The sequence below is a fragment of the Pan paniscus genome, chromosome 6 (genome assembly GCF_029289425.2).
Source record: "Pan paniscus chromosome 6, NHGRI_mPanPan1-v2.0_pri, whole genome shotgun sequence".
Classification (NCBI taxonomy): Eukaryota; Metazoa; Chordata; class Mammalia; order Primates; family Hominidae; genus Pan; species Pan paniscus.
In genome coordinates, this window is record NC_073255.2 from 83,980,563 (window position 1) to 83,991,378 (window position 10,816).

Below are 10,816 nucleotides of genomic sequence, written 5' to 3' on the forward strand. Positions count from 1 at the left end.
ACCACGGCTGACTGAATTTTTAAAGATTTAGAGAGGGCTGTCAGCTGGGCGCAGTGGCTCATGCCTCTAATCCCAGCACTTTGGGAGGCCAAGGTGGGAGGATCACATAAGGTCAGGAGTTTGGCCAACATGGGGAAACCCCGTCTCCACAAAAAATACAAAAATTAGCCAGGCGTGGTGGCATGCGCCTGTAATCCCAGCTACTGGGGAGGCTGAGGGAGGAGAATCTCTTGAACCCAGGGGGCAGAGGTTGCAGTGAGCCGAGATCGTGCCATTGCACTCCAGCCTGGGCAACAGAGTGAGACTCTGTCTTTAAAATAAAATAAAATAAAATAAAATAGGGCTCTCTCCTCTCTGGCAGTACCCCCACTCCCCACAACATACACGGTAGGGCAGTTTGCCACTTGTGTTCTTGCATAAAGGTCCACAGCCTAAGGGGCAGTGGCAGGAGCAGCGGCAGGAAATATTCCTGGCAGGGGTTCTTTGTCTGAAATTTTCCGCCTAGAGATGGTGTCTTTTTTTTTTTTTTTTGAACTCCTCAAAGGCTGGGTTTTGTTCAACACACCCAAGGGGCCACCAGTGCTCTGAAGCAACTGAAAATGAATGACGTGGCCCAAGAAAGAATGTGACTGTTGGCCACAAAATGGGGAGTGGTGTTGAGCAAAGAAATTTAAACTCTAATACCCATAATCCCAGCACCTGGCTAGGTCCAAGTGGGAGGATCGCTTGAGCTCAGAAGTTTAAGACCAGCCTGGGTGACAAGACAAGACCCCATCTCTACAAAAAATAAAAAAATTAGCTGGGTGTGGTGGGACACCCCTGTGGTCCCAGCTACTTGGGAGACTGAGGCAGGAGGATCACTTGAGCCCAGGGGGTCCAGGCTGCAGTGAGCTATGACGACACCACTGCATTCCAGCCTGGGTGACAGGGTGACATCTTGTCTCTTAAAAAAAAAAGGGCCGGGTGCGGTGTCTCATGCCTGTAATCCTAGCACTTTGGGAGGCTGAGGCGGGCGGATCACAAGGTCAGGAGATCAAGACCATCCTGGCTAACATGGAGAAACCCCGTCTCTACTAAAAATACAAAAATAAAATAAAATAAAATCAGCCGGGCATGGTGGCAGGCGCCTGTAGTCCCAGCTACTTAGGAGGCTGAGGCAGGAGAATGGTGTGAACCCGGGAGGCAGAGCTTGCAGTGAGCCGAGATTGCGCCACTGCACTCCAGCCTGGGCAACAGAGTGAGACCCTGTCTCAAATAAAAAAAAAAAAAGGACAACACGTGGGGGTGGGGTATGGGTAGAGGGTATTTGCAAACTGTTAGAACTTTTCAGATGAATGAATGGCGAGCACACGTACCTTATTTTAGATTTGCCACAAGGGAACCAGTGAAAAGGGTGAGCCTTTTCTTTTGTTTTTGAGATGGAGTTTCACTCTTCTTGCCCAAGCTAGAGTGCAATGGTATGATCCCGGCTCACTGCAACTTCCACCTCCCATATTCAAGTGATTCTCCTGCCTCAGCCTCCCAAGTAGCTGAGACTACAGGCGTGTCCCACCATGCCTGGCTAATTTTTGTATTTTTAGTAGAGATGGGGTTATGCCATGTTGGCCAGGCTGGTCTTGAACTTCTGACCTCAGGTGATCCGCCTGCCTCAGCCTCCCAAAGTGCAGGGATTACAGGCGTGAGTCACCTGCCCAGATGGGTGAGCCCTTTCAAAACATGTTCCAAGGGGCTGGGACTTACATAAGATAATTATTTGGGGAAGACTGGTTTACTCTTCAGGGCTGTAAAGCCATCTTTTTTTTTTTTTTTTGAGACAGAGTCTCTCTGTGTCGCCAAGGCTGGAGTGCAGTGGCATGATCTTGGCTCACTGCAACCTCTGCCTCCTAGATTTAAGTGATTCTCCTGCCTCAGCCTCCTGAGTAGCTGGGATTACAGGCGCCCGCCACCACGTCCGGCTAATTTTTTTTTTGTATTTTTAATAGAGATGGGGTTTCACCATGTTGGCTGCAAAGCTATCTTGCTTTTCTTTGTTGTGCAGGTCACACCTGGGTCCTGAGCTGGCGCCATCACCGGAGACGCCAGGTGATGTCCATTCATCAGAAATAATGAGCAAAGCAGCTGTGGCTTCTAATCAGCCCATCCCTCCAGGGTGTCAGATGGAGGCCAATTAGTGGACGCACTAGACAACCAAATTCTGCCTTTCCAAGCAAAACATCAGAAAATGTTCTAGCCTTAGCATTGATGCTGGAACCCAGTGTCTTGCTTCTGCTTGGGTTTTCATGATCTTTCCTTGCTCTGGGTGAGCTGAGGGCTGGTTCTAGATCAGAACCTTCAGAGGCACTAAGAAATGCCACCTGGAGTGGAGTTAAAGAAGTTAATTTTTTTTTTTTTTAACTCCTGCTATTATCAGAGGCGGGTGAACCAGAGCAACTCCATTTTGAATAGGGGCTGGATAAAATGAGGCTGAGACCTATTGGGCTGCATTTCCAGATGGTTAAGGCATTCTAAGTCACAGGATGAGATGGGAGGTTGGCACAAGATACAGGTCATAACGACCTTGCTGATAAAACAGGTTGCAGTGGTGGCCGGGCGCGGTGGCTCACGCCTGTAATCCCAGCACTTTGGGAGGCTGAGGCGGGCGGATCACAAGGTCAGGAGATCGAGACCATCCTGGCTAACACGGTGAAATCCCATCTCTACTAAAAATACAAAAAATTAGTTGGATATGGTGGCGGGCGCCTGTAGTCCCAGCTACTTGGGAGGCTGAGGCAGGAGAATGGCGTGAACCCGGGAGGCGGAGCTTGCAGTGAGCCGAGATCGCGTTACTGCACTCCAGCCTGGGTGACAGAGCGAGACTCCGTTTCAAAAAATATATAAATAAGTAAATAAATAAATAAATAAATAAATAAATAAAACAGGTTGCAGTGAAGAAGCCGGTTAAAACCCACCAAGACCAAGATGGCGACGAGAGTGACCTCTGGTCGTCCTCACTGCTACACTCCCACCAGCTTCATGACAGTTTACAAATGCCATGGCAACATCAGGAAGTTACCCTATGTGGTCTAAAAAGGGGATGCATGAATAATCCACCCCTTGTTTAGCGTATCATCAAGAAATAATCATAAAAATGGGTAACCAGCCACCCTCGGGGCTGCTCTGTCTATGGGATGGTCATTCTTTCATTCCTCTTCTGTCTTAATAAACTTGCGTTCACTTTATGGACTCGCCCTGAATTCTTTCTTGCGTGAGATCCAAGAACCCTCACTTGGGGTCTGGGTAGGGACCCCTTTCCTGTAACACTATCATTCTCAAGTTTTTTTTTTTTTTTTTTTTGAGATGGAGTCTCACTCTGTCACCCAGGCTGGAGTGCAGTGGCACGATCTCGGCTCACTGCAACCTCCGCCCCCCAGGTTCAAGCGATTCTCCTGCCTCAGCCTCCCGAGTAGCTGGGATTACAGGTACGCTGTAATTTTTGTTTTTTTTGTTTTTTTTTTTTTTTTGAGACGGAGTCTCGCTCTGTCGCCCAGGCTGGAGTGCAGTGGCGCGATCTCGGCTCACTGCAAGCTCCGCCTCCCGGGTTCACGCCATTCTCCTGCCTCAGCCTCCCGAGTAGCTGGGACTACAGGCGCCCGCTACCACGCCCGGCTAATTTTTTGTATTTTTAGTAGAGACGGGGTTTCACCATCTTGGCCAGGCTGGTCTTGAACTCCTGACCTCATGATCCACCCGCCTTGGCCTCCCAAAGTACTGGGATTACAGGCATGAGCCACCGCGTCTGGCCCATTCTCAAGTTTTGTTTTGTTTTGTTTTAGAGACAAGGTCTCACTCTGTTGTCCAGGCTAGAGTGCAGTGATATGATCACAGCTCACTGCAGCCTGGAACTCCTGAGCTCAAGCGATCTTCCTACCTCAGCCTCTTAGAGTGCTGGGATTATAGGCTTGAGCCACTGCATTCAAACTCGAGCCCTTTTTCTTTTTTAATCTAAATTCCTTTTTTTTTTTCTTTTTGAGTTGGGGTCTTGCTCTGTTGCCCTGGCTAGAGTGCAGTAGCTGGATCATATCTCACTGCAGCCTCCAACTCCTGGGCTCAGGTGATCCTCCCATCTCAGCCTCTGGAGCTGGGAATACAGGCACTCACCACCATGCCTGGCTAATTTTTATATTTTGTTTGGTAGAGATGGAGTTGCACTATGTTGGCCAGGCTGGTCTCTAACTCTTGGGCTCAAGAGATCCCTCCACCTCAGCCTCCCAAAGTGCTGGAATTACAGGTGTGAGCCACCGCGCCCAGCCCAAATTGATTGTGTTTTTTTTTTATTTCACTTTTCCCCCTGTGATACAGCCCCAGGAGATCCCCAAAGAAATTCTTAAAACAGTCTTATGACTCTAATGTCAGAAATCCTATCTATAGGAACAATGGTATGCAATGGTCAGGAACTAGTGCCACCTGACTTTTAGCAACAAGGAAGTGGGCCAAAATGCAGCCTGATTAATGCTTAATTATAACTGTATTTCTGTCCAGAACCCAGCATGCAGTTCTTGTCGCTCCTGTGGGGATAGTTTCATTCTCATTGTAAATGAATATTCTGGTGTGTTGCTTTGGGATATATAAGTTGTTCAAGAAAAGGGATCAAGCCTGGTGCGGTGGCTTATGCCTGTAATCCCAACACTTTGGGAGGCTGAGGTGGGTGGATCACCTGAGGTCAGGAGTTTCAGACCAGCCTGGCCAACAGGGCAAAACCCCCATCTCTACTAAAAATACAAAAATTAGCTGGCTGTGATGGTACGCAACTGTAATCCCAGCTACTCAGCAGGCTGAGGCAGGAGAATCTCTCAAAACCTGGGAGACGGAGGTTGCAGTGAGCCAAGATCGCGCCATTTACACTCCGGCATGGCTGACAGAGTGAGAATCCGCCTCCAAAAAAAAAAAAAAAAAAAAGAGAGAGAGAGAAAGAAAAGCAAAGCACGCTTGGTGACCGTGCTAGGTTTTTTGAGATAAGTTTTTTGTTAAATAAGAGCAATTTTGTTTAAGTTGGGGGTCATTTAAAGATTGTTTCAAAATATGGATTTAGGAAGGAAATAGAAACAAGGTGGGAAGAAGGCCAGTAAGTAGGAGAGATGTGAAAAAAAGTTATAAGTATGAGGATGTATTTTTGGTAAAGAAAGTTGAAAAAAGAGTAATTTTTCATTTTGCATAAGAGAGGACTTTGGTCAAAATCAAAAGGAAAGGAAAGTAAATTTCTGTCCTAAAGTAGATTGCTAATATAAAAAAAGAAGTATAGGACAAAATCAAAGATTTAAGGAAGTGTAGAAGTTGTGGAAGATTAATCTCATGAAAGGAATTTGGTGTGTGATTAAGCTGGCCAAAATTAGAAGGGGATTATTTATAAGATTTTCGGCCAGGCAAGGTGGCGCATGCCTGTAATCCCAGCACTTTGGGAGGCTGAGGCGAGCTGATCACCTGAGGTCAGGAGTTCGAGACCAGCCTGCTCAACATGGCGAAACCACATCTCTACTAAAAATACAAAAAATTAGCTGGGCATGGTGATAGGCGTCTGTAATCCCAGCTACTCACAAGGCTGAGGCAGGAGAATCACTTGAATCCAGGAGGTGGAGGTTGCAGTGAGCCGAGATCATGCCACTGCACACCAGCCTGGGTGACAAGAGGGAAACTCTATCTCAAAAAAAAAAAAAAGCCATAAATATTTGTAAGATTTTCTAAAAATTGAACTTTCTTTTCCTTTATTTATTTTATTTATTTACTTTTTCTGAGATAGTTTCACTCTGTCACCCAGGCTGGAGTGAAGTGGCTCGATCTCGACTCACTGCAACTTCCACCTCCCTGGTTCAAGCGATTCTCCTGCCTCGGCCTCCTGAGTAGCTGGGATCACAGTTGTGTGCCACCACACCTGGCTAATTTTTGTATTTTTAGTAGAGACGGGGGTCTCACCATGTTGGTCAGGCTGGTCTCGAACTCCTGACCTCGTGATCTGCCCACCTCAGCCTCCCAAAGTGCTAGGATTACAGGCCTGAGCCACTGCGCCCGGCCTAAAATTGAAGCTTTTTTTGAGGCAGGGTCTCACTCTGTCACCCAGGCTGGAGTGCAGTGGCATGATCATAACTCACTGTAGCTTTAATCTCCTGGGCTCAAGTGATTCTCCCACTTCAGCCTCCCAAGTAGACAGGACTACAGGTGTGCACCACCACACCTGGCTAATTTTTACTTTTAGTAGCGGTGAGGTCTTCCCATGTTGCCTAGGCTAAAAACTGAGCATTAATATCAAAAGCACACTGATGGATACAAGGCCGCAATTTGGGCCCCTATGTTGCAACAACAGAGTTTTTGTGGACCATTGATCTACCCTTTACAAGAAAATTGTAAAAGATTTTTCTTTACCTTTTAGGTAACTGGCCTAGGAAACAGAGAATCGGTTTCATCAAGAATATTGGCCAGGGCTGGGCGCGGTGGCTCACGCCTGTAATCCCAGCACTTTGGGAGGCTGAGGCAGGCGGATCATGAGGTCAGGAGATCGAGACCATCCTGGCAAACACGGTGAAACCCTGTCTCTATTAAAAATACAAAAAAATTAGCTGGGCGTGGTGGCAGGCGCCTGTAGTCCCAGCTACTCGGGAGGCTGAGGCAGGAGAATGGCGTGAGCCCGGGGGGTGGAGCTTGCAGTGAGCCGAGATCACGCCACTGCACTCCAGCCTGGGTGACAGAGTGAGACTCTGTCTCAAAAAAAAAAAAAAAGAAAGAATACATAAAATAAATTATAAGAGAAGGATTGGCAAAATAAGAAATATTTCACCTTGAGGTATATTTATATGGATATGTTATTAATATACTGAAAAATCGTATAACATATTTAAAAATCTGATGTGTCTTGGAATAAATGGTATCAGTCAATTTTGGTTCAGAAATAACATTCTTGTCAATTATGTCGTCATTACCATGGACTCAGACCAGGTTTTGGCCATGGTCACTTGAAGTCTTCATGTCCACACTTAATTGCTTTAGTCTAATGTCTTTCTGAAAGCTTCTTGCAGGCAATTATAATCCCAGAGAGTTATGTCTTCAAGGAGCTTCATGGAAAGAATGAAGTCTGACAAGTACAGGTTTCTAATAACTTTGAGTTCACACTATTGAACTAAATTTCCAAAACTCGGCCAGGCACAGTGGCTCAAGCCTGTAATCCCAGCACTCTGGGAGACCGAGGTGGACGGATCACCTGAGGTCGGGAGTTCGAGACCAGCCTGACCAACATGGAGAAAATCCGTCTCTACTAAAAAAAACAAACAAACAAAAAAAAATTAGCTGGGCATGGTAGCATATGCCTGTAATCCCAGCTACTCAGGAGTCTGAGGCAGGAGAATCGCTTAAACCCGGGAGGCGGAGGTTGCAGTGAGCTGAGATTCTGTTGTTGCACTCCAGCCTGGGCAACAAGAGTGAAACTCCGTCAAAAAAAAAAAAAAAAAAATTCCAAAACTCGAATGAAGAAACTGATGGGTTTGTGAAATTGCTAATACAGATCACAGCAAGAATTAATTACAAGACTGAATGAACTAATGAAAAATAATTATTAATTTATTTTTTTTTTTTGAGATAGAACCTCACTCTGTCACCCAGGCTGGAGTGCAATGGTGTGATCTCGGCTCACTACAACCTCTGCCTGCCAGGTTCAAGAGATTCCTTTGCCTCAGCCTCCCAAGTAGCTGGGATTACAGGCGCCCGCCACCATGCCTGGTTCGTTTTTTTTTTTTTGAGACAGAGTTTCATTCTTGTTGCCCAGGTTGGAGTGCAATGGCGAGATCTTGGCTCACTGCAACCTCTGCCTCCCAGGTTCAAGCAATTCTCCTGCCTCAGCCTCCCTAGTAGCTGGGATTACAGGCATGTGCCACCACGCATGGCTAATTTTATATTTTCAGTAGAGACAGGGTTTCTACATGTTGGTCAGGCCGGTCTCGAACTCCCGACCTCAGGTGACCTGCCTGCCTCGGCCTCCCAAAGTGCTGGGATGCTGGGATTACAGGTGTGAGCCACTGCGCCCGGCCTCATTTTTGTATTTTTAGTAGAGATGGGGGTTTCACCATGTTGGCCAGGCTGGTCTCGAACTCTGACCTCAGGTGATCCGCCTGCCTAGGCCTCCCAAAGTGCTGGGATTACAGGTGTGAGCCACCAAACCGGGCCTGAATCTTTTTTTTTTTTTATGGCAGGGTCTTGGCTCCGTCACCCAGGCTGAAGTGCAGTGGTGTGATCATGGCTCACAGCAGCCTTGAATTCCTGAGCTCAATCGATCCTCCCACCTCAGCCTCCCAAAATGCTGTGATTACAGGTGCAAGCCACTAGACCCAGCTGAATTATGGATTTTTAAGGCTGCTTTATGTCACATTACTAACAAGGATATTTTCTTAACAGCATGGATTGAGTAGGAGGGGTAGAGGGAGATGGCAATGAAAAAAGGAACTTGATTGCTTCTGTTTGAAATAACTATCTGATTAAAACAACAGCAACAATAACAACACCAACAAAGAGGAAAATATACACTACCACCAAAAAAAAAAAACCACAACAATTTTCACTTTGGATGGACCATTTCCTTTGAAATGAAAAGAAAAAATGAAGCAGTTACACCATGGGTGTCCCTAGCACAAGATGTATCCAACCTATAACTTCTGATTACTCAGAAATTCACAGAAAGTAAATTCAGATAGGATTAAGAAAGCCCCTAGGGACTAACAAGTGGAAGAATATTTATTTGTTTGCACCAAATGGTTGACTGAATACTGAATAACTATTAGCTTAAATTGCAATAAACTCAGTTATTTAACTGAGATCTAACAGTTTGCATTTTTCTTTTTTTTCTCCTAAGCAGCCTCTGAATAACATCTCTAGAGTATCTCACGAACAGAATGACTATGATCTTCATAACTGAATAGCAGCTAGCAGGATTGTTCAGCAATTTTCTAATTTTTTTTTGTTTGTTTTCTAAGATGACACTTGTTAGAATTTAGGAATAGACACTCACAGAGATATTTTTCCCCTTTCGGAAAAGAGTAAAGGGTTGCTTTATCTAGAAACATGCATGTATTTTATGATGAAGGGATAAAGTTTGAAACAGAAGACCAGGTTCTGACTCAGAATTTTGTTTCCTAATCACTGGTTAATCTCCACCTGCTCCTTTTTCCACATCCTTTGGTAGCAAATATGTTGATATTAAGGTTTATCAAGTTACATCAATTGACACATTTAATTTTGTTTTCTGTTGTTTCATGTAGACTATCCCATTAGAGAATACATTTGTAGCCAGAAAACCACCTTGGACTTTTAGGGAGCAATTCCTCCCTAAAAGGGGAACGATGGTCAGGGCCTTCTGGAATTACTCCTACAAGAATAGGAGCAGGGAAAGAGGATCTATTTTGGAGAGGAAGTGGGATATAAAGAGGATATTAGTGCACAAGGATTTAGGATATTAGCTTAAGTAGAGTAGGAAGGACAGAGTTAACAACCCCAATGGGATGAAATGGCTATAATTATTTCTTTGTGTTTCTAGGTACATCTGGAGAAATCATTTGTAATATTAATCTAGAATTGTTTTCTCCCTGAATCTCTGATTCTCTTCCTCTCATTCAACTCAGGGAAGGGGTGTTAAAAAGCAGAAAGAACAAATGGCACTCCAATATTTCTGGCTTTTTATTAGTTAGTTTATCTGTCCTTTAAAAGCCCCACAGAGAAGAGAGAATTGGCAGGCTGGACAGAGTCTCTTGGCCAGAAGCAGTAGGGAGAGCTGGACTAAAGCCTGTAAGACTAGAGAGATGTGTCTCCACTTGCAAGGAGAAAGCAAGATAGTTTGTAAAAGTCCCTGTGTGGTAGAGACCAAGGCCTCAGTCAACAGAAGTAAGGTTGAGTGGTGGAAAATCCCTGAGAGGAAATGACTGTATGGGGTATTTGAGAAGGTGGTTTCCATGGACAAACTCAGAGAAAGGTTTTATGTCCCAAGTGTGCCTGGCAGGAGTGAGCCAGCATGCCAGAGGGGCCGTGTGGAGAAAGACAGAGGGTGTCTCACTAGCTGTCTGTGTGTGGACAGATGCTTAAGGATAAGAGAGATCCCACTCCTTAATCCCAAGGCACTCTCTGAGAACCCACTAAGGGACAGAAAATCATGAATGGGACTGAGTTTAAGTTTCCCACTACTCATGCGAGAAAGGCGGCTCTTACAACAAAAAATAAAGTTTTATAATGTAAAGACTGTAGATTTCTTGCTCACCTGAATTTGTGGGCTGAGATTCATACCTGTAAATAGAGTTAAAAAGAACAACCAGTGTGATATTGACATGATGGCTCAAGAGATGGGGATAAGAAGCAAAAGAAGGGAAGGAAAAAGAGCACCACTCATACGAAGTGACAGGTGCTTGAACCATTCTGTCCTGCTGCCTGGAACTAAGAACACACTGAGTTGACTGTGTAGGAGACTGAAAGGACTGAACACTTACTGCTTCAGTGTGCTTCCTTGAAGAACAGCTGGAAAGCATCTAGAGCAGTGAGATGACCATAGCAGGAGACCAATATTGACTAATAGACCGTGGGGCCACATTCCATTGTCCACCATGCTGCAACAAGACCCAATGGAAGTGCTTACTTGAGATACTGGGTCTTTGCAGGCTTGAGTGTGGAAGTTTGTAAGGTTCTTGTTTTGGTTTGTGAAACCCTCATGATTATGAACAGTCCAGAGGAGTGAAGAGCCTGAAGAAGGAGAAACTGGACTTCTTGCTTATAAGGCAGGTAGATCTGTTCCACATTGCAGTGCTGGTTCTCTGAATAG